Consider the following 19,181-nt stretch of genomic DNA (forward strand, 5'->3'; position numbering starts at 1 on the left):
GAAGGGCTGTTCAGCCTGTCTCCTCAAGCCTGCCTGTGGGCCTCTACCAGATTTTGCTGCAATTTCTCAAGCAAAACCGCTAAGGCTAGCCTTTTCCTCTTGGAGAGGAGAGAGTCTCTGACCCTGGATCACAGTTCTTCCACTGAGAAACTGTCACATGCTCTGTGAGAACATCCTAACAACATCGCAACTTGCAATTCAATCAAAGCAGCTTGCAAAAGACAACAAGGAGAGCCCAGCCGTGCTCTCAGTGCCAAGAGGTGCCTGACTCACTCCGCTTTTTGTTTTCAGCCCTTCTTCTGCAGAGCATCTGGCGAAGGAGCTCGAGGTTGACAGAGCGCAGAGCACAGAGTGTCGTCGTCTCTGAGGTATGCCTGGCTTTTTGAGCGGCCAGCCTTGCACTGTTTTAAAGTAATTTGCTACCCAGCTACGTTAGCCACGCCAGGAAGACAGAGATCCCTAACATGTGACGCCTCCGTCTTCAAGCTTTTCATAGCAGACCCCTCTTTGGAGCGCTTCCTTACGTTGGCTCCAGGCCTGTTAATGGCATGAGAAAAAGTTGATGTTGCGACAGGCCCCGCTCCAGGCAAACACCACCAAGATGCGTGTAAACACCAGGGCGCCTCATCGGTGGGCCAGTGGCGCAATGGATAACGCGTCTGACTACGGATCAGAAGATTCTAGGTTCGACTCCTGGCTGGCTCGATCTGCCTCTTTTGCTTCGCTATCAGCCTACAGCAGTTTTATTAGCTTGTTTTATTAGCCCATAGTTTTTGACTATTGGTATTGGAATGGTTAGTTTTTTTTTCTTGTAAACTGACAGTCCAACCATAGGCCGTTTTGTCAGCTAGATAGCGCCTACCATACAATACCGTGCGTGCTTTCAAATGCATCGCATAAGCACTGTCACGGGGACCTTGCTTTAATGACCAGTTTATAGTATCTTTTTATGCGAACACAAGAATGGGAGAGAGCTGCACCCCCTGGGAGAGACAAATGACATCTCCCTCCATCGAGTCTGGTACAAGTGAATTCAGTAAACAATCCCTTCGGAACATTGCCATATTCTTAAAGGCGACGGTCACACACTGAATGCCAAAGGGCCTAACATAACCCTGCCCTTGTACTGGCCACACGCATGAAAAATGGCACACAAGCCTGACCGGCGTTTGCGGGCTTTCCCATATGGTCTAGCGGTCAGGATTCCTGGTTTTCACCCAGGCGGCCCGGGTTCGACTCCCGGTATGGGAAGTTTGGCTTGTCTTTACTCCCCTTATCGAACAGCCAGAGCTTCTGTCTATTACTGAATCGCTTTTAGCCAGCAGTGGAGCTGCAGCAACCTGATAGGTTGAGGTTCTTCTCTTTCCCTGCATACCTTCGATAGCTCAGCTGGTAGAGCGGAGGACTGTAGGTGGAACGTTGGCAATCCTTAGGTCGCTGGTTCGACTCCGGCTCGAAGGAGGTCACTTTTCACACTCAAACATTTTCTTGGCCGCGCTGGAGGGCAAAAGGAACGTTCCCTGACCGGGAATCGAACCCGGGCCGCGGCGGTGAGAGCGCCGAATCCTAACCACTAGACCACCAGGGAAGGGCTGTTCAGCCTGTCTCCTCAAGCCTGCCTGTGGGCCTCTACCAGATTTTGCTGCAATTTCTCAAGCGAAACCGCTAAGGCTAGCCTTTTCCTCTTGGAGAGGAGAGAGTCTCTGACCCTGGATCACAGTTCTTCCACTGAGAAACTGTCACATGCTCCGTGAGAACATCCTAACAACACCGCAACTTGCAATTCAATCAAAGCAGCTTGCAAAAGACAACAAGGAGAGCCCAGCCGTGCTCTCAGTGCCAAGAGGTGCCTGACTCACTCCGCTTTTTGTTTTCAGCCCTTCTTCTGCAGAGCATCTGGCGAAGGAGCTCGAGGTTGACAGAGCGCATAGCACAGAGTGTCGTCGTCTCTGAGGTATGCCTGGTTTTTTGAGCGGCCAGCCTTGCACTGTTTTAAAAAAATTTGCTACCCAGCTACGTTAGCCACGCCAGGAAGACAGAGATCCCTAACATGTGACGCCTCCATCTTCAAGCTTTTCATAGCAGACCCCTCATCGGAGCGCTTCCTTACGTTGGCTCCAGGCCTGTTAATGGCATGAGAAAAAGTTGATGTTGCGACAGGCCCCGCTCCAGGCGAACACCACCAAGATGCGTGTAAACACCAGGGCGCCTTACCGGTGGGCCAGTGGTGCAATGGATAACGCGTCTGACTACGGATCAGAAGATTCTAGGTTCGACTCCTGGCTGGCGCGATCTGCCTCTTTTGCTTCGCTATCAGCCTACAGCAGTTTTATTAGTTTGTTTTATTAGCCCATAGTTTTTGACTATTGGTATTGGAATGGTTAGTTTTTTTTTTTCTTGTAAACTGACAGTCCAACCATAGGCCGTTTTGTCAGCTAGATAGCACCTACCATACAATACCGTGCGTGCTTTCAAATGCATCGCATAAGCACTGTCACGGGGACCTTGCTTTAATGACCAGTTTATAGTATCTTTTTATGCGAACACAAGAATGGGAGAGAGCTGCACCCCCTGGGAGAGACGAATGACATCTCCCTCCATCGAGTCTGGTACAAGTGAATTCAGTAAACAATCCCTTCGGAACATTGCCATATTCTTAAAGGCGACGGTCACACACTGAATGCCAAAGGGCCTAACAAAACCCTGCCCTTGTACTGGCCACACGCATGAAAAATGGCACACAAGCCTGACCGGCGTTTGCGGGCTTTCCCATATGGTCTAGCGGTCAGGATTCCTGGTTTTCACCCAGGCGGCCCGGGTTCGACTCCCGGTATGGGAAGTTTGGCTTGTCTTTGCTCCCCTTATCGAACAGCCAGAGCTTCTGTCTATTACTGAATCGCATTTAGCCAGCAGTGGAGCTGCAGCAACCTGATAGGTTGAGGTTCTTCTCTTTCCCTGCATACCTTCGATAGCTCAGCTGGTATAGCGGAGGACTGTAGGTGGAACGTTGGCAATCCTTAGGTCGCTGGTTCGACTCCGGCTCGAAGGAGGTCACTTTTCACACTCAAACATTTTCTTGGCCGCGCTGGAGGGCAAAAGGAACGTTCCCTGACCGGGAATCGAACCCGGGCCGCGGCGGTGAGAGCGCCGAATCCTAACCACTAGACCACCAGGGAAGGGCTGTTCAGCCTGTCTCCTCAAGCCTGCCTGTGGGCCTCTACCAGATTTTGCTGCAATTTCTCAAGCAAAACCGCTAAGGCTAGCCTTTTCCTCTTGGAGAGGAGAGAGTCTCTGACCCTGGATCACAGTTCTTCCACTGAGAAACTGTCACATGCTCTGTGAGAACATCCTAACAACATCGCAACTTGCAATTCAATCAAAGCAGCTTGCAAAAGACAACAAGAAGAGCCCAGCCGTGCTCTCAGTGCCAAGAGGTGCCTGACTCACTCCGCTTTTTGTTTTCAGCCCTTCTTCTGCAGAGCATCTGGCGAAGGAGCTCGAGGTTGACAGAGCGCATAGCACAGAGTGTCGTCGTCTCTGAGGTATGCCTGGCTTTTTGAGCGGCCAGCCTTGCACTGTTTTAAAGTAATTTGCTACCCAGCTACGTTAGCCACGCCAGGAAGACAGAGATCCCTAACATGTGACGCCTCCGTCTTCAAGCTTTTCATAGCAGACCCCTCTTTGGAGCGCTTCCTTACGTTGGCTCCAGGCCTGTTAATGGCATGAGAAAAAGTTGATGTTGCGACAGGCCCCGCTCCAGGCAAACACCACCAAGATGCGTGTAAACACCAGGGCGCCTCACCGGTGGGCCAGTGGCGCAATGGATAACGCGTCTGACTACGGATCAGAAGATTCTAGGTTCGACTCCTGGCTGGCTCGATCTGCCTCTTTTGCTTCGCTATCAGCCTACAGCAGTTTTATTAGCTTGTTTTATTAGCCCATAGTTTTTGACTATTGGTATTGGAATGGTTAGTTTTTTTTTCTTGTAAACTGACAGTCCAACCATAGGCCGTTTTGTCAGCTAGATAGCGCCTACCAAACAATACCGTGCGTGCTTTCAAATGCATCGCATAAGCACTGTCACGGGGACCTTGCTTTAATGACCAGTTTATAGTATCTTTTTATGCGAACACAAGAATGGGAGAGAGCTGCACCCCCTGGGAGAGACAAATGACATCTCCCTCCATCGAGTCTGGTACAAGTGAATTCAGTAAACAATCCCTTCGGAACATTGCCATATTCTTAAAGGCGACGGTCACACACTGAATGCCAAAGGGCCTAACATAACCCTGCCCTTGTACTGGCCACACGCATGAAAAATGGCACACAAGCCTGACCGGCGTTTGCGGGCTTTCCCATATGGTCTAGCGGTCAGGATTCCTGGTTTTCACCCAGGCGGCCCGGGTTCGACTCCCGGTATGGGAAGTTTGGCTTGTCTTTGCTCCCCTTATCGAACAGCCAGAGCTTCTGTCTATTACTGAATCGCTTTTAGCCAGCAGTGGAGCTGCAGCAACCTGATAGGTTGAGGTTCTTCTCTTTCCCTGCAAACCTTCGATAGCTCAGCTGGTAGAGCGGAGGACTGTAGGTGGAACGTTGGCAATCCTTAGGTCGCTGGTTCGACTCCGGCTCGAAGGAGGTCACTTTTCACACTCAAACATTTTCTTGGCCGCGCTGGAGGGCAAAAGGAACGTTCCCTGACCGGGAATCGAACCCGGGCCGCGGCGGTGAGAGCGCCGAATCCTAACCACTAGACCACCAGGGAAGGGCTGTTCAGCCTGTCTCCTCAAGCCTGCCTGTGGGCCTCTACCAGATTTTGCTGCAATTTCTCAAGCAAAACCGCTAAGGCTAGCCTTTTCCTCTTGGAGAGGAGAGAGTCTCTGACCCTGGATCACAGTTCTTCCACTGAGAAACTGTCACATGCTCCGTGAGAACATCCTAACAACACCGCAACTTGCAATTCAATCAAAGCAGCTTGCAAAAGACAACAAGGAGAGCCCAGCCGTGCTCTCAGTGCCAAGAGGTGCCTGACTCACTCCGCTTTTTGTTTTCAGCCCTTCTTCTGCAGAGCATCTGGCGAAGGAGCTCGAGGTTGACAGAGCGCATAGCACAGAGTGTCGTCGTCTCTGAGGTATGCCTGGTTTTTTGAGCGGCCAGCCTTGCACTGTTTTAAAGTAATTTGCTACCCAGCTACGTTAGCCACGCCAGGAAGACAGAGATCCCTAACATGTGACGCCTCCGTCTTCAAGCTTTTCATAGCAGACCCCTCATCGGAGCGCTTCCTTACGTTGGCTCCAGGCCTGTTAATGGCATGAGAAAAAATTGATGTTGCGACAGGCCCCGCTCCAGGCGAACACCACCAAGATGCGTGTAAACACCAGGCCGCCTGACCGGTGGGCCAGTGGCGCAATGGATAACGCGTCTGACTACGGATCAGAAGATTCTAGGTTCGACTCCTGGCTGGCTCGATCTGCCTCTTTTGCTTCGCTATCAGCCTACAGCAGTTTTATTAGTTTGTTTTATTAGCCCATAGTTTTTGACTATTGGTATTGGAATGGTTAGTTTTTTTTTTCTTGTAAACTGACAGTCCAACCATAGGCCGTTTTGTCAGCTAGATAGCACCTACCATACAATACCGTGCGTGCTTTCAAATGCATCGCATAAGCACTGTCACGGGGACCTTGCTTTAATGACCAGTTTATAGTATCTTTTTATGCGAACACAAGAATGGGAGAGAGCTGCACCCCCTGGGAGAGACAAATGACATCTCCCTCCATCGAGTCTGGTACAAGTGAATTCAGTAAACAATCCCTTCGGAACATTGCCATATTCTTAAAGGCGACGGTCACACACTGAATGCCAAAGGGCCTAACATAACCCTGCCCTTGTACTGGCCACACGCATGAAAAATGGCACACAAGCCTGACCGGCGTTTGCGGGCTTTCCCATATGGTCTAGCGGTCAGGATTCCTGGTTTTCACCCAGGCGGCCCGGGTTCGACTCCCGGTATGGGAAGTTTGGCTTGTCTTTGCTCCCCTTATCGAACAGCCAGAGCTTCTGTCTATTACTGAATCGCATTTAGCCAGCAGTGGAGCTGCAGCAACCTGATAGGTTGAGGTTCTTCTCTTTCCCTGCATACCTTCGATAGCTCAGCTGGTATAGCGGAGGATTGTAGGTGGTACGTTGGCAATCCTTAGGTCGCTGGTTCGACTCCGGCTCGAAGGAGGTCACTTTTCACACTCAAACATTTTCTTGGCCGCGCTGGAGGGCAAAAGGAACGTTTCCTGACCGGGAATCGAACTCGGGCCGCGGCGGTGAGAGCGCCGAATCCTAACCACTAGACCACCAGGGAAGGGCTGTTCAGCCTGTCTCCTCAAGCCTGCCTGTGGGCCTCTACCAGATTTTGCTGCAATTTCTCAAGCAAAACCGCTAAGGCTAGCCTTTTCCTCTTGGAGAGGAGAGAGTCTCTGACCCTGGATCACAGTTCTTCCACTGAGAAACTGTCACATGCTCTGTGAGAACATCCTAACAACATCGCAACTTGCAATTCAATCAAAGCAGCTTGCAAAAGACAACAAGAAGAGCCCAGCCGTGCTCTCAGTGCCAAGAGGTGCCTGACTCACTCCGCTTTTTGTTTTCAGCCCTTCTTCTGCAGAGCATCTGGCGAAGGAGCTCGAGGTTGACAGAGCGCATAGCACAGAGTGTCGTCGTCTCTGAGGTATGCCTGGCTTTTTGAGCGGCCAGATTTGCACTGTTTTAAAGTAATTTGCTACCCAGCTACGTTAGCCACGCCAGGAAGACAGAGATCCCTAACATGTGACGCCTCCGTCTTCAAGCTTTTCATAGCAGACCCCTCTTTGGAGCGCTTCCTTACGTTGGCTCCAGGCCTGTTAATGGCATGAGAAAAAGTTGATGTTGCGACAGGCCCCGCTCCAGGCAAACACCACCAAGATGCGTGTAAACACCAGGGCGCCTCACCGGTGGGCCAGTGGCGCAATGGATAACGCGTCTGACTACGGATCAGAAGATTCTAGGTTCGACTCCTGGCTGGCTCGATCTGCCTCTTTTGCTTCGCTATCAGCCTACAGCAGTTTTATTAGCTTGTTTTATTAGCCCATAGTTTTTGACTATTGGTATTGGAATGGTTAGTTTTTTTTTCTTGTAAACTGACAGTCCAACCATAGGCCGTTTTGTCAGCTAGATAGCGCCTACCAAACAATACCGTGCGTGCTTTCAAATGCATCGCATAAGCACTGTCACGGGGACCTTGCTTTAATGACCAGTTTATAGTATCTTTTTATGCGAACACAAGAATGGGAGAGAGCTGCACCCCCTGGGAGAGACAAATGACATCTCCCTCCATCGAGTCTGGTACAAGTGAATTCAGTAAACAATCCCTTCGGAACATTGCCATATTCTTAAAGGCGACGGTCACACACTGAATGCCAAAGGGCCTAACATAACCCTGCCCTTGTACTGGCCACACGCATGAAAAATGGCACACAAGCCTGACCGGCGTTTGCGGGCTTTCCCATATGGTCTAGCGGTCAGGATTCCTGGTTTTCACCCAGGCGGCCCGGGTTTGACTCCCGGTATGGGAAGTTTGGCTTGTCTTTGCTCCCCTTATCGAACAGCCAGAGCTTCTGTCTATTACTGAATCGCTTTTAGCCAGCAGTGGAGCTGCAGCAACCTGATAGGTTGAGGTTCTTCTCTTTCCCTGCATACCTTCGATAGCTCAGCTGGTAGAGCGGAGGACTGTAGGTGGAACGTTGGCAATCCTTAGGTCGCTGGTTCAACTCCGGCTCGAAGGAGGTCACTTTTCACACTCAAACATTTTCTTGGCCGCGCTGGAGGGCAAAAGGAACGTTCCCTGACCGGGAATCGAACCCGGGCCGCGGCGGTGAGAGCGCCGAATCCTAACCACTAGACCACCAGGGAAGGGCTGTTCAGCCTGTCTCCTCAAGCCTGCCTGTGGGCCTCTACCAGATTTTGCTGCAATTTCTCAAGCAAAACCGCTAAGGCTAGCCTTTTCCTCTTGGAGAGGAGAGAGTCTCTGACCCTGGATCACAGTTCTTCCACTGAGAAACTGTCACATGCTCTGTGAGAACATCCTAACAACATCGCAACTTGCAATTCAATCAAAGCAGCTTGCAAAAGACAACAAGGAGAGCCCAGCCGTGCTCTCAGTGCCAAGAGGTGCCTGACTCACTCCGCTTTTTGTTTTCAGCCCTTCTTCTGCAGAGCATCTGGCGAAGGAGCTCGAGGTTGACAGAGCGCAGAGCACAGAGTGTCGTCGTCTCTGAGGTATGCCTGGCTTTTTGAGCGGCCAGCCTTGCACTGTTTTAAAGTAATTTGCTACCCAGCTACGTTAGCCACGCCAGGAAGACAGAGATCCCTAACATGTGACGCCTCCGTCTTCAAGCTTTTCATAGCAGACCCCTCTTTGGAGCGCTTCCTTACGTTGGCTCCAGGCCTGTTAATGGCATGAGAAAAAGTTGATGTTGCGACAGGCCCCGCTCCAGGCAAACACCACCAAGATGCGTGTAAACACCAGGGCGCCTCATCGGTGGGCCAGTGGCGCAATGGATAACGCGTCTGACTACGGATCAGAAGATTCCAGGTTCGACTCCTGGCTGGCTCGATCTGCCTCTTTTGCTTCGCTATCAGCCTACAGCAGTTTTATTAGCTTGTTTTATTAGCCCATAGTTTTTGACTATTGGTATTGGAATGGTTAGTTTTTTTTTCTTGTAAACTGACAGTCCAACCATAGGCCGTTTTGTCAGCTAGATAGCGCCTACCATACAATACCGTGCGTGCTTTCAAATGCATCGCATAAGCACTGTCACGGGGACCTTGCTTTAATGACCAGTTTATAGTATCTTTTTATGCGAACACAAGAATGGGAGAGAGCTGCACCCCCTGGGAGAGACAAATGACATCTCCCTCCATCGAGTCTGGTACAAGTGAATTCAGTAAACAATCCCTTCGGAACATTGCCATATTCTTAAAGGCGACGGTCACACACTGAATGCCAAAGGGCCTAACATAACCCTGCCCTTGTACTGGCCACACGCATGAAAAATGGCACACAAGCCTGACCGGCGTTTGCGGGCTTTCCCATATGGTCTAGCGGTCAGGATTCCTGGTTTTCACCCAGGCGGCCCGGGTTCGACTCCCGGTATGGGAAGTTTGGCTTGTCTTTGCTCCCCTTATCGAACAGCCAGAGCTTCTGTCTATTACTGAATCGCTTTTAGCCAGCAGTGGAGCTGCAGCAACCTGATAGGTTGAGGTTCTTCTCTTTCCCTGCATACCTTCGATAGCTCAGCTGGTAGAGCGGAGGACTGTAGGTGGAACGTTGGCAATCCTTAGGTCGCTGGTTCGACTCCGGCTCGAAGGAGGTCACTTTTCACACTCAAACATTTTCTTGGCCGCGCTGGAGGGCAAAAGGAACGTTCCCTGACCGGGAATCGAACCCGGGCCGCGGCGGTGAGAGCGCCGAATCCTAACCACTAGACCACCAGGGAAGGGCTCTTCAGCCTGTCTCCTCAAGCCTGCCTGTGGGCCTCTACCAGATTTTGCTGCAATTTCTCAAGCAAAACCGCTAAGGCTAGCCTTTTCCTCTTGGAAAGGAGAGAGTCTCTGACCCTGGATCACAGTTCTTCCACTGAGAAACTGTCACATGCTCCGTGAGAACATCCTAACAACACCGCAACTTGCAATTCAATCAAAGCAGCTAGCAAAAGACAACAAGGAGAGCCCAGCCGTGCTCTCAGTGCCAAGAGGTGCCTGACTCACTCCGCTTTTTGTTTTCAGCCCTTCTTCTGCAGAGCATCTGGCGAAGGAGCTCGAGGTTGACAGAGCGCATAGCACAGAGTGTCGTCGTCTCTGAGGTATGCCTGGTTTTTTGAGCGGCCAGCCTTGCACTGTTTTAAAGTAATTTGCTACCCAGCTACGTTAGCCACGCCAGGAAGACAGAGATGGACTGCATTTATATAGCGCTTTTATCCAAAGCACTTTACATTTTTGCCTCACATTCACCCATTCATACACCGACGGCGATGTCAGCCATGTAAGGCGCCATCCAGCTCGTCGGGAGCAGCTGGGGTTAGGTGTCTTGCTCTTGGACACTTCGACACTTGGTCAGGTGGAACCGGGGATTGAACCACCAACCTTTCGGTTTGTAGACAATCTACATGAACCACTGAGCCACTGCCGCGAGATCCCTAACATGTGACGCCTCCGTCTTCAAGCTTTTCATAGCAGACCCCTCTTTGGAGCGCTTCCTTACGTTGGCTCCAGGCCTGTTAATGGCATGAGAAAAAATTGATGTTGCGACAGGCCCCGCTCCAGGCAAACACCACCAAGATGCGTGTAAACACCAGGGCGCCTCATCGGTGGGCCAGTGGCGCAATGGATAACGCGTCTGACTACGGATCAGAAGATTCTAGGTTCGACTCCTGGCTGGCTCGATCTGCCTCTTTTGCTTCGCTATCAGCCTACAGCAGTTTTATTAGCTTGTTTTATTAGCCCATAGTTTTTGACTATTGGTATTGGAATGGTTAGTTTTTTTTTCTTGTAAACTGACAGTCCAACCATAGGCCGTTTTGTCAGCTAGATAGCGCCTACCATGCAATACCGTGCGTGCTTTCAAATGCATCGCATAAGCACTGTCACGGGGCCCTTGCTTTAATGACCAGTTTATAGTATCTTTTTATGCGAACACAAGAATGGGAGAGAGCTGCACCCCCTGGGAGAGACAAATGACATCTCCCTCCATCGAGTCTGGTACAAGTGAATTCAGTAAACAATCCCTTCGGAACATTGCCATATTCTTAAAGGCGACGGTCACACACTGAATGCCAAAGGGCCTAACATAACCCTGCCCTTGTACTGGCCACACGCATGAAAAATGGCACACAAGCCTGACCGGCGTTTGCAGGCTTTCCCATATGGTCTAGCCGTCAGGATTCCTGGTTTTCACCCAGGCGGCCCGGGTTCGACTCCCGGTATGGGAAGTTTGGCTTGTCTTTGCTCCCCTTATCGAACAGCCAGAGCTTCTGTCTATTACTGAATCGCTTTTAGCCAGCAGTGGAGCTGCAGAAACCTGATAGGTTGAGGTTCTTCTCTTTCCCTGCATACCTTCGATAGCTCAGCTGGTAGAGCGGAGGACTGTAGGTGGACCGTTGGCAATCCTTAGGTCGCTGGTTCGACTCCGGCTCGAAGGAGGTCACTTTTCACACTCAAACATTTTCTTGGCCGCGCTGGAGGGCAAAAGGAACTTTCCCTGACCGGGAATCGAACCCAGGCCGCGGCGGTGAGAGCGCCGAATCCTAACCACTAGACCACCAGGGAAGGGCTGTTCAGCCTGTCTCCTCAAGCCTGCCTGTGGGCCTCTACCAGATTTTGCTGCAATTTCTCAAGCAAAACCGCTAAGGCTAGCCTTTTCCTCTTGGAGAGGAGAGAGTCTCTGACCCTGGATCACAGTTCTTCCACTGAGAAACTGTCACATGCTCCGTGAGAACATCCTAACAACACCGCAACTTGCAATTCAATCAAAGCAGCTTGCAAAAGACAACAAGGAGAGCCCAGCCGTGCTCTCAGTGCCAAGAGGTGCCTGACTCACTCCGCTTTTTGTTTTCAGCCCTTCTTCTGCAGAGCATCTGGCGAAGGAGCTCGAGGTTGACAGAGCGCATAGCACAGAGTGTCGTCGTCTCTGAGGTATGCCTGGCTTTTTGAGCGGCCAGCCTTGCACTGTTTTAAAGTAATTTGCTACCCAGCTACGTTAGCCACGCCAGGAAGACAGAGATCCCTAACATGTGACGCCTCCGTCTTCAAGCTTTTCATAGCAGACCCCTCTTTGCAGCGCTTCCTTACGTTGGCTCCAGGCCTGTTAATGGCATGAGAAAAAGTTGATGTTGCGACAGGCCCCGCTCCAGGCAAACACCACCAAGATGCGTGTAAACACCAGGGCGCCTCACCGGTGGGCCAGTGGCGCAATGGATAACGCGTCTGACTACGGATCAGAAGATTCTAGGTTCGACTCCTGGCTGGCTCGATCTGCCTCTTTTGCTTCGCTATCAGCCTACAGCAGTTTTATTAGTTTGTTTTATTAGCCCATAGTTTTTGACTATTGGTATTGGAATGGTTAGTTTTTTTTTCTTGTAAACTGACAGTCCAACCATAGGCCGTTTTGTCAGCTAGATAGCACCTACCATACAATACCGTGCGTGCTTTCAAATGCATCGCATAAGCACTGTCACGGGGACCTTGCTTTAATGACCAGTTTATAGTATCTTTTTATGCGAACACAAGAATGGGAGAGAGCTGCACCCCCTGGGAGAGACAAATGACATCTCCCTCCATCGAGTCTGGTACAAGTGAATTCAGTAAACAATCCCTTCGGAACATTGCCATATTCTTAAAGGCGACGGTCACACACTGAATGCCAAAGGGCCTAACATAACCCTGCCCTTGTACTGGCCACACGCATGAAAAATGGCACACAAGCCTGACCGGCGTTTGCGGGCTTTCCCATATGGTCTAGCGGTCAGGATTCCTGGTTTTCACCCAGGCGGCCCGGGTTCGACTCCCGGTATGGGAAGTTTGGCTTGTCTTTGCTCCCCTTATCGAACAGCCAGAGCTTCTGTCTATTACTGAATCGCTTTTAGCCAGCAGTGGAGCTGCAGCAACCTGATAGGTTGAGGTTCTTCTCTTTCCCTGCATACCTTCGATAGCTCAGCTGGTAGAGCGGAGGACTGTAGGTGGAACGTTGGCAATCCTTAGGTCGCTGGTTCGACTCCGGCTCGAAGGAGGTCACTTTTCACACTCAAACATTTTCTTGGCCGCGCTGGAGGGCAAAAGGAACGTTCCCTGACCGGGAATCGAACCCGGGCCGCGGCGGTGAGAGCGCCGAATCCTAACCACTAGACCACCAGGGAAGGGCTGTTCAGCCTGTCTCCTCAAGCCTGCCTGTGGGCCTCTACCAGATTTTGCTGCAATTTCTCAAGCAAAACAGCTATGGCTAGCCTTTTCCTCTTGGAGAGGAGAGAGTCTCTGACCCTGGATCACAGTTCTTCCACTGAGAAACTGTCACATGCTCTGTGAGAACATCCTAACAACATCGCAACTTGCAATTCAATCAAAGCAGCTTGCAAAAGACAACAAGGAGAGCCCAGCCGTGCTCTCAGTGCCAAGAGGTGCCTGACTCACTCCGCTTTTTGTTTTCAGCCCTTCTTCTGCAGAGCATCTGGCGAAGGAGCTCCAGGTTGACAGAGCGCATAGCACAGAGTGTCGTCGTCTCTGAGGTATGCCTGGCTTTTTGAGCGGCCAGCCTTGCACTGTTTTAAAGTAATTTGCTACCCAGCTACGTTAGCCACGCCAGGAAGACAGAGATCCCTAACATGTGACACCTCCGTCTTCAAGCTTTTCATAGCAGACCCCTCATCGGAGCGCTTCCTTACGTTGGCTCCAGGCCTGTTAATGGCATGAGAAAAAGTTGATGTTGCGACAGGCCCCGCTCCAGGCAAACACCACCAAGATGCGTGTAAACACCAGGGCGCCTCACCGGTGGGCCAGTGGCGCAATGGATAACGCGTCTGACTACGGATCAGAAGATTCTAGGTTCGACTCCTGGCTGGCTCGATCTGCCTCTTTTGCTTCGCTATCAGCCTACAGCAGTTTTATTAGCTTGTTTTATTAGCCCATAGTTTTTGACTATTGGTATTGGAATGGTTAGTTTTTTTTTCTTGTAAACTGACAGTCCAACCATAGGCCGTTTTGTCAGCTAGATAGCGCCTACCATACAATACCGTGCGTGCTTTCAAATGCATCGCATAAGCACTGTCACGGGGACCTTGCTTTAATGACCAGTTTATAGTATCTTTTTATGCGAACACAAGAATGGGAGAGAGCTGCACCCCCTGGGAGAGACAAATGACATCTCCCTCCATCGAGTCTGGTACAAGTGAATTCAGTAAACAATCCCTTCGGAACATTGCCATATTCTTAAAGGCGACGGTCACACACTGAATGCCAAAGGGCCTAACATAACCCTGCCCTTGTACTGGCCACACGCATGAAAAATGGCACACAAGCCTGACCGGCGTTTGCGGGCTTTCCCATATGGTCTAGCGGTCAGGATTCCTGGTTTTCACCCAGGCGGCCCGGGTTCGACTCCCGGTATGGGAAGTTTGGCTTGTCTTTGCTCCCCTTATCGAACAGCCAGAGCTTCTGTCTATTACTGAATCGCTTTTAGCCAGCAGTGGAGCTGCAGCAACCTGATAGGTTGAGGTTCTTCTCTTTCCCTGCATACCTTCGATAGCTCAGCTGGTAGAGCGGAGGACTGTAGGTGGACCGTTGGCAATCCTTAGGTCGCTGGTTCGACTCCGGCTCGAAGGAGGTCACTTTTCACACTCAAACATTTTCTTGGCCGCGCTGGAAGGCAAAAGGAACGTTCCCTGACCGGGAATCGAACCCGGGCCGCGGCGGTGAGAGCGCCGAATCCTAACCACTAGACCACCAGGGAAGGGCTGTTCAGCCTGTCTCCTCAAGCCTGCCTGTGGGCCTCTACCAGATTTTGCTGCAATTTCTCAAGCAAAACCGCTAAGGCTAGCCTTTTCCTCTTGGAGAGGAGAGAGTCTCTGACCCTGGATCACAGTTCTTCCACTGAGAAACTGTCACATGCTCCGTGAGAACATCCTAACAACACCGCAACTTGCAATTCAATCAAAGCAGCTTGCAAAAGACAACAAGGAGAGCCCAGCCGTGCTCTCAGTGCCAAGAGGTGCCTGACTCACTCCACTTTTTGTTTTCAGCCCTTCTTCTGCAAAGCATCTGGCGAAGGAGCTCGAGGTTGACAGAGCGCATAGCACAGAGTGCCGTCGTCTCTGAGGTATGCCTGGCTTTTTGAGCGGCCAGCCTTGCACTGTTTTAAAGTAATTTGCTACCCAGCTACGTTAGCCACGCCAGGAAGACAGAGATCCCTAACATGTGACGCCTCCGTCTTCAAGCTTTTCATAGCAGACCCCTCATCGGAGCGCTTCCTTACGTTGGCTCCAGGCCTGTTAATGGCATGAGAAAAAGTTGGTGTTGCGACAGGCCCCGCTCCAGGCAAACACCACCAAGATGCGTGTAAACACCAGGGTGCCTGACCGGTGGGCCAGTGGTGCAATGGATAAAGCGTCTGACTACGGATCAGAAGATTCTAGGTTCGACTTCTGGCTTGCTCGATCTGCCTCTTTTGCTTCGCTGTCAGCCTACAGCAGTTTTATTAGCTTGTTTTATTAGCCCATAGTTTTTGACTATTGGTATTGGAATGGTTAGTTTTTTTTCTTGTAAACTGACAGTCCAACCATAGGCCGTTTTGTCAGCTAGATAGCGCCTACCATACAATACCGTGCGTGTTTTCAAATGCATCGCATAAGCACTGTCACGGGGACCTTGCTTTAATGACCAGTTTATAGTATCTTTTTATGCGAACACAAGAATGGGAGAGAGCTGCACCCCCTGGGAGAGACAAATGACAGCTCCCTCCATCGAGTCTGGTACAAGTGAATTCAGTAAACGATCCCTTCGGAACATTGCCATATTCTTAAAGGCGACGGCCACACACTGAATGCCAAAGGGCCTAACATAACCCTGCCCTTGTACTGGCCACACGCATGAAAAATGGCACACAAGCCTGACCGGCGCTTGCAGGCTTTCCCATATGGTCTAGCGGTCAGGATTCCTGGTTTTCACCCAGGCGGCCCAGGTTCGACTCCCGGTATGGGAAGTTTGGCTTGTCTTTGCTCCCCTTATCGAACAGCCAGCGCTTCTGTCTATTCCTGAATCGCTTTTAGCCAGCAGTGGAGCTGCAGCAACCTGATAGGTTGAGGTTCTTCTCTTTCCCTGCATACCTTCGATAGCTCAGCTGGTAGAGCGTAGGACTGTAGGTGGAACGTTGGCAATCCTTAGGTCGCTGGTTCGACTCCGGCTCGAAGGAGGTCACTTTTCACACTCAAACATTTTCTTGGCCGTGCTGGAGGGCAAAAGGAACGTTCCCTGACCGGGAATCGAACCCGGGCCGCGGCGGTGAGAGCGCCGAATCCTAACCACTAGACCACCAGGGAAGGGCTGTTCAGCCTGTCTCCTCAAGCCTGCCTGTGGGCCTCTACCAGATTTTGCTGCAATTTCTCAAGCAAAACCGCTAAGGCTAGCCTTTTCCTCTTGGAGAGGAGAGAGTCTCTGACCCTGGATCACAGTTCTTCCACTGAGAAACTGTCACATGCTCCGTGAGAACATCCTAACAACACCGCAACTTTCAATTCAATCAAAGCAGCTTGCAAAAGACAACAAGGAGAGCCCAGCCGTGCTCTCAGTGCCAAGAGGTGCCTGACTCACTCCGCTTTTTGTTTTCAGCCCTTCTTCTGCAGAGCATCTGGCGAAGGAGCTCCAGGTTGACAGAGCGCATAGCACAGAGTGTCGTCGTCTCTGAGGTATGCCTGGCTTTTTGAGCGGCCAGCCTTGCACTGTTTTAAAGTAATTTGCTACCCAGCTACGTTAGCCACGCCAGGAAGACAGAGATCCCTAACATGTGACGCCTCAGTCTTCAAGCTTTTCATAGCAGACCCCTCATCGGAGCGCTTCCTTACGTTGGCTCCAGGCCTGTTAATGGCATGAGAAAAAGTTGATGTTGCTACAGGCCCCGCTCCAGGCAAACACCACCAAGATGCGTGTAAACACCAGGGCGCCTGACCGGTGGGCCAGTGGCGCAATGGATAACGCGTCTGACTACGGATCAGAAGATTCTAGGTTCGACTCCTGGCTGGCTCGATCTGCCTCTTTTGCTTCGCTATCAGCCTACAGCAGTTTTATTAGCTTGTTTTATTAGCCCATAGTTTTTGACTATTGGTATTGGAATGGTTAGTTTTTTTTTCTTGTAAACTGACAGTCCAACCATAGGCCGTTTTGTCAGCTAGATAGCGCCTACCATACAATACCGTGCGTGCTTTCAAATGCATCGCATAAGCACTGTCACGGGGCCCTTGCTTTAATGACCAGTTTATAGTATCTTTTTATGCGAACACAAGAATGGGAGAGAGCTGCACCCCCTGGGAGAGACAAATGACATCTCCCTCCATCGAGTCTGGTACAAGTGAATTCAGTAAACAATCCCTTCGGAACATTGCCATATTCTTAAAGGCGACGGTCACACACTGAATGCCAAAGGGCCTAACATAACCCTGCCCTTGTACTGGCCACACGCATGAAAAATGGCACACAAGCCTGACCGGCATTTGCGGGCTTTCCCATATGGTCTAGCGGTCAGGATTCCTGGTTTTCACCCAGGTGGCCCGGGTTCGACCCCCGGTATGGGACGTTTGGCTTGTCTTTGCTCCCCTTATCGAACAGCCAGAGCTTCTGTCTATTACTGAATCGCTTTTAGCCAGCAGTGGAGCTGCAGCAACCTGATAGGTTGAGGTTCTTCTCTTTCCCTGCATACCTTTGATGGCGGTACCTGACAACCACAAGTCTGTAAAATCAATCCAATAGCATGCCGAGTTCAATCTTTCAAAAACCAATTAAATTGCGAACTCCATTTTTGCCCGTCCAATGAAATGGCAAGGTCCATTTTTCATACTCCAATCACCGCGCGTAGTCCATCTTTGAGCATTCCATCCAATCTCCGCGTTGCGAACTCCATCTTTGCTTGTCCAATGAAATGGCGAGGTTCATTTTTCATACTCCAATCACCGCGCGTAGTCCATCTTTGAGCATTCCATCCAATCTCCGCGTTACGAACTCCATCTTTTCTTGTACAATGAAATGGCGAGGTTCATTTTTCGTTACTCCATTCACCGCACGAGAGTCGATGAGCCCATTCGATACGCTTTCGCTTGTTTATTCCGCTCAGGTATGCTGATCATATTTTCTTAATGAAATACTAGTGTAGCCTATGTCTTCCGTTTGTTTATTAGCTAAATTAAATTAAACGGGCATAAAATGTAACAGTTTACCCTCCTATTGTGTATGTTTCGGTCGAATTCGGTTCTTAGCCCAAGTGTAACATAACATTACGCATATTTTCCTAATGAAATATTATTGTAGCCTATATCTTCCGTTTGTTTTTTAGCTAAATTAAATTAAACGGGCATTACATGTAACAGTTTACCCTCCTATTGTGTATGTTTCGGTCGAATTCGGTTCTTAGCCCAAGTGTAACATTACGCCTATTTGAGTTCAGGCACATACAAGCCCATTTATCAGATGGACAAAGTTAAAATAGCACAATATGTTTAATATGAGTATTTGTTTAAGTCAGAATAATCCATACATTATTCATTTTTGTTGTTGTTGTTGTTGTTGTTGTTTTACTCCAAAACCCAGATCAACAAAGCATACAGGCCATAAATAGAAGTTTCAAAACTTGTACTGTTGGTTACAAAAAATAAATCACAACATTAGGTGATTATATATGTATTATTATGTATTTATAATCTGCTATAATGTGGCAGTCATTTTGAACCAGAAACACAAAACTAGCTCAAATGAAATGAACACAAAAAGAGTAAAGGAAGTAAAAGATTAGTTTCCCCCTAAAACAAAATCTGTCATCATTTATTTTCCATCAAGCTGTTCTAAACCTGTATGAGTTATTTTGAAGAATGAAGACCGTTAATAATCCTCATTGACTTCCATAGTATTTTTTTGTTTTGTTTTTCCTACTATGGCAGTCAATAGGGGCCGTCAACTGTCTGGTTACCAATGTGCTTCAAAAGAAACTCATACAGGTTTGGAACAACTTGAGGGAGAGTAAATTATGACATAATTTTAATTTTAGGGGGAACTATCCCTTTAATGCTATATTTCTGGGCTACAATGGCAGTTGGTATTCTATTCTATTAAATTCTTGTTCTGTATTGTTTAGGCAACAACATGGCTTCAACTAAGTCACACAAAGGCATGAGCGATGCTGACTGGCTTGCGCGTCTGGAGAGTTTTGCCCGAACTGGAGTTTGGCCATCCAGGGAGGGAAATAGACCTTCTCCCCGACAAAAAAAGATGGCATGAGTTATATCAGAAGGTAAATTATGCAGCTAGATTCATGAGCAAACTAATAAACTTGTGTGATAATACATTGTGCTATTTTTTTTATATGTATGAATAAGTAATTATTTACAATGTAAATACAATGTAATATGGTT

General features: G+C 49.6%; 34 non-coding genes across 34 annotated transcripts in view; 24 read left to right on the forward strand and 10 right to left on the reverse strand.

Moving 5' to 3' along the window:
- Positions 1-2, reverse strand: part of trnae-cuc (transfer RNA glutamic acid (anticodon CUC)) — a 72-nt gene extending 70 nt beyond the window's left edge. The window contains exon 1 of the tRNA in view: positions 1-2. This exon is cut by the window's left edge and continues 70 nt beyond it. This is a non-coding gene — a tRNA (tRNA-Glu).
- A 630-nt stretch (positions 3-632) lies between these two features.
- trnar-acg (transfer RNA arginine (anticodon ACG)) lies at positions 633-705 on the forward strand. The gene has a single exon. It is a non-coding gene; the product is annotated as a tRNA-Arg (tRNA).
- Positions 706-1,179: 474 nt separating this feature from the next.
- Positions 1,180-1,251, forward strand: trnae-uuc (transfer RNA glutamic acid (anticodon UUC)). Its single transcript has one exon. It is a non-coding gene; the product is annotated as a tRNA-Glu (tRNA).
- A 123-nt stretch (positions 1,252-1,374) lies between these two features.
- Positions 1,375-1,461, forward strand: trnay-gua (transfer RNA tyrosine (anticodon GUA)). The gene is given in 2 exon segments: positions 1,375-1,411; positions 1,426-1,461. It is a non-coding gene; the product is annotated as a tRNA-Tyr (tRNA).
- A 55-nt stretch (positions 1,462-1,516) lies between these two features.
- Positions 1,517-1,588, reverse strand: trnae-cuc (transfer RNA glutamic acid (anticodon CUC)). Its single transcript has one exon. It is a non-coding gene; the product is annotated as a tRNA-Glu (tRNA).
- Positions 1,589-2,767: 1,179 nt separating this feature from the next.
- Positions 2,768-2,839, forward strand: trnae-uuc (transfer RNA glutamic acid (anticodon UUC)). Its single transcript has one exon. It is a non-coding gene; the product is annotated as a tRNA-Glu (tRNA).
- A 265-nt stretch (positions 2,840-3,104) lies between these two features.
- On the reverse strand, positions 3,105-3,176 carry trnae-cuc (transfer RNA glutamic acid (anticodon CUC)). The gene has a single exon. It is a non-coding gene; the product is annotated as a tRNA-Glu (tRNA).
- A 630-nt stretch (positions 3,177-3,806) lies between these two features.
- On the forward strand, positions 3,807-3,879 carry trnar-acg (transfer RNA arginine (anticodon ACG)). The gene has a single exon. It is a non-coding gene; the product is annotated as a tRNA-Arg (tRNA).
- A 474-nt stretch (positions 3,880-4,353) lies between these two features.
- trnae-uuc (transfer RNA glutamic acid (anticodon UUC)) lies at positions 4,354-4,425 on the forward strand. Its single transcript has one exon. It is a non-coding gene; the product is annotated as a tRNA-Glu (tRNA).
- Positions 4,426-4,548: 123 nt separating this feature from the next.
- Positions 4,549-4,635, forward strand: trnay-gua (transfer RNA tyrosine (anticodon GUA)). Its single transcript is given in 2 exon segments — positions 4,549-4,585; positions 4,600-4,635. It is a non-coding gene; the product is annotated as a tRNA-Tyr (tRNA).
- Positions 4,636-4,690: 55 nt separating this feature from the next.
- On the reverse strand, positions 4,691-4,762 carry trnae-cuc (transfer RNA glutamic acid (anticodon CUC)). Its single transcript has one exon. It is a non-coding gene; the product is annotated as a tRNA-Glu (tRNA).
- A 630-nt stretch (positions 4,763-5,392) lies between these two features.
- trnar-acg (transfer RNA arginine (anticodon ACG)) lies at positions 5,393-5,465 on the forward strand. Its single transcript has one exon. It is a non-coding gene; the product is annotated as a tRNA-Arg (tRNA).
- Positions 5,466-5,940: 475 nt separating this feature from the next.
- Positions 5,941-6,012, forward strand: trnae-uuc (transfer RNA glutamic acid (anticodon UUC)). The gene has a single exon. It is a non-coding gene; the product is annotated as a tRNA-Glu (tRNA).
- Positions 6,013-6,979: 967 nt separating this feature from the next.
- Positions 6,980-7,052, forward strand: trnar-acg (transfer RNA arginine (anticodon ACG)). The gene has a single exon. It is a non-coding gene; the product is annotated as a tRNA-Arg (tRNA).
- Positions 7,053-7,526: 474 nt separating this feature from the next.
- On the forward strand, positions 7,527-7,598 carry trnae-uuc (transfer RNA glutamic acid (anticodon UUC)). Its single transcript has one exon. It is a non-coding gene; the product is annotated as a tRNA-Glu (tRNA).
- A 265-nt stretch (positions 7,599-7,863) lies between these two features.
- trnae-cuc (transfer RNA glutamic acid (anticodon CUC)) lies at positions 7,864-7,935 on the reverse strand. The gene has a single exon. It is a non-coding gene; the product is annotated as a tRNA-Glu (tRNA).
- Positions 7,936-8,565: 630 nt separating this feature from the next.
- Positions 8,566-8,638, forward strand: trnar-acg (transfer RNA arginine (anticodon ACG)). Its single transcript has one exon. It is a non-coding gene; the product is annotated as a tRNA-Arg (tRNA).
- A 474-nt stretch (positions 8,639-9,112) lies between these two features.
- Positions 9,113-9,184, forward strand: trnae-uuc (transfer RNA glutamic acid (anticodon UUC)). The gene has a single exon. It is a non-coding gene; the product is annotated as a tRNA-Glu (tRNA).
- A 123-nt stretch (positions 9,185-9,307) lies between these two features.
- On the forward strand, positions 9,308-9,394 carry trnay-gua (transfer RNA tyrosine (anticodon GUA)). The gene is given in 2 exon segments: positions 9,308-9,344; positions 9,359-9,394. It is a non-coding gene; the product is annotated as a tRNA-Tyr (tRNA).
- A 55-nt stretch (positions 9,395-9,449) lies between these two features.
- On the reverse strand, positions 9,450-9,521 carry trnae-cuc (transfer RNA glutamic acid (anticodon CUC)). Its single transcript has one exon. It is a non-coding gene; the product is annotated as a tRNA-Glu (tRNA).
- An 872-nt stretch (positions 9,522-10,393) lies between these two features.
- On the forward strand, positions 10,394-10,466 carry trnar-acg (transfer RNA arginine (anticodon ACG)). The gene has a single exon. It is a non-coding gene; the product is annotated as a tRNA-Arg (tRNA).
- A 669-nt stretch (positions 10,467-11,135) lies between these two features.
- trnay-gua (transfer RNA tyrosine (anticodon GUA)) lies at positions 11,136-11,222 on the forward strand. Its single transcript is given in 2 exon segments — positions 11,136-11,172; positions 11,187-11,222. It is a non-coding gene; the product is annotated as a tRNA-Tyr (tRNA).
- A 55-nt stretch (positions 11,223-11,277) lies between these two features.
- Positions 11,278-11,349, reverse strand: trnae-cuc (transfer RNA glutamic acid (anticodon CUC)). The gene has a single exon. It is a non-coding gene; the product is annotated as a tRNA-Glu (tRNA).
- A 630-nt stretch (positions 11,350-11,979) lies between these two features.
- On the forward strand, positions 11,980-12,052 carry trnar-acg (transfer RNA arginine (anticodon ACG)). The gene has a single exon. It is a non-coding gene; the product is annotated as a tRNA-Arg (tRNA).
- Positions 12,053-12,526: 474 nt separating this feature from the next.
- trnae-uuc (transfer RNA glutamic acid (anticodon UUC)) lies at positions 12,527-12,598 on the forward strand. Its single transcript has one exon. It is a non-coding gene; the product is annotated as a tRNA-Glu (tRNA).
- A 123-nt stretch (positions 12,599-12,721) lies between these two features.
- On the forward strand, positions 12,722-12,808 carry trnay-gua (transfer RNA tyrosine (anticodon GUA)). The gene is given in 2 exon segments: positions 12,722-12,758; positions 12,773-12,808. It is a non-coding gene; the product is annotated as a tRNA-Tyr (tRNA).
- A 55-nt stretch (positions 12,809-12,863) lies between these two features.
- Positions 12,864-12,935, reverse strand: trnae-cuc (transfer RNA glutamic acid (anticodon CUC)). Its single transcript has one exon. It is a non-coding gene; the product is annotated as a tRNA-Glu (tRNA).
- A 630-nt stretch (positions 12,936-13,565) lies between these two features.
- On the forward strand, positions 13,566-13,638 carry trnar-acg (transfer RNA arginine (anticodon ACG)). Its single transcript has one exon. It is a non-coding gene; the product is annotated as a tRNA-Arg (tRNA).
- A 474-nt stretch (positions 13,639-14,112) lies between these two features.
- On the forward strand, positions 14,113-14,184 carry trnae-uuc (transfer RNA glutamic acid (anticodon UUC)). The gene has a single exon. It is a non-coding gene; the product is annotated as a tRNA-Glu (tRNA).
- A 123-nt stretch (positions 14,185-14,307) lies between these two features.
- trnay-gua (transfer RNA tyrosine (anticodon GUA)) lies at positions 14,308-14,394 on the forward strand. Its single transcript is given in 2 exon segments — positions 14,308-14,344; positions 14,359-14,394. It is a non-coding gene; the product is annotated as a tRNA-Tyr (tRNA).
- Positions 14,395-14,449: 55 nt separating this feature from the next.
- trnae-cuc (transfer RNA glutamic acid (anticodon CUC)) lies at positions 14,450-14,521 on the reverse strand. The gene has a single exon. It is a non-coding gene; the product is annotated as a tRNA-Glu (tRNA).
- A 1,513-nt stretch (positions 14,522-16,034) lies between these two features.
- Positions 16,035-16,106, reverse strand: trnae-cuc (transfer RNA glutamic acid (anticodon CUC)). The gene has a single exon. It is a non-coding gene; the product is annotated as a tRNA-Glu (tRNA).
- Positions 16,107-16,736: 630 nt separating this feature from the next.
- On the forward strand, positions 16,737-16,809 carry trnar-acg (transfer RNA arginine (anticodon ACG)). Its single transcript has one exon. It is a non-coding gene; the product is annotated as a tRNA-Arg (tRNA).
- A 474-nt stretch (positions 16,810-17,283) lies between these two features.
- On the forward strand, positions 17,284-17,355 carry trnae-uuc (transfer RNA glutamic acid (anticodon UUC)). The gene has a single exon. It is a non-coding gene; the product is annotated as a tRNA-Glu (tRNA).
- Positions 17,356-19,181: the final 1,826 nt, after the last annotated feature.

This window comes from Pseudorasbora parva, chromosome 22, assembly GCF_024679245.1.
Source record: "Pseudorasbora parva isolate DD20220531a chromosome 22, ASM2467924v1, whole genome shotgun sequence".
NCBI lineage: Eukaryota > Metazoa > Chordata > Actinopteri > Cypriniformes > Gobionidae > Pseudorasbora > Pseudorasbora parva.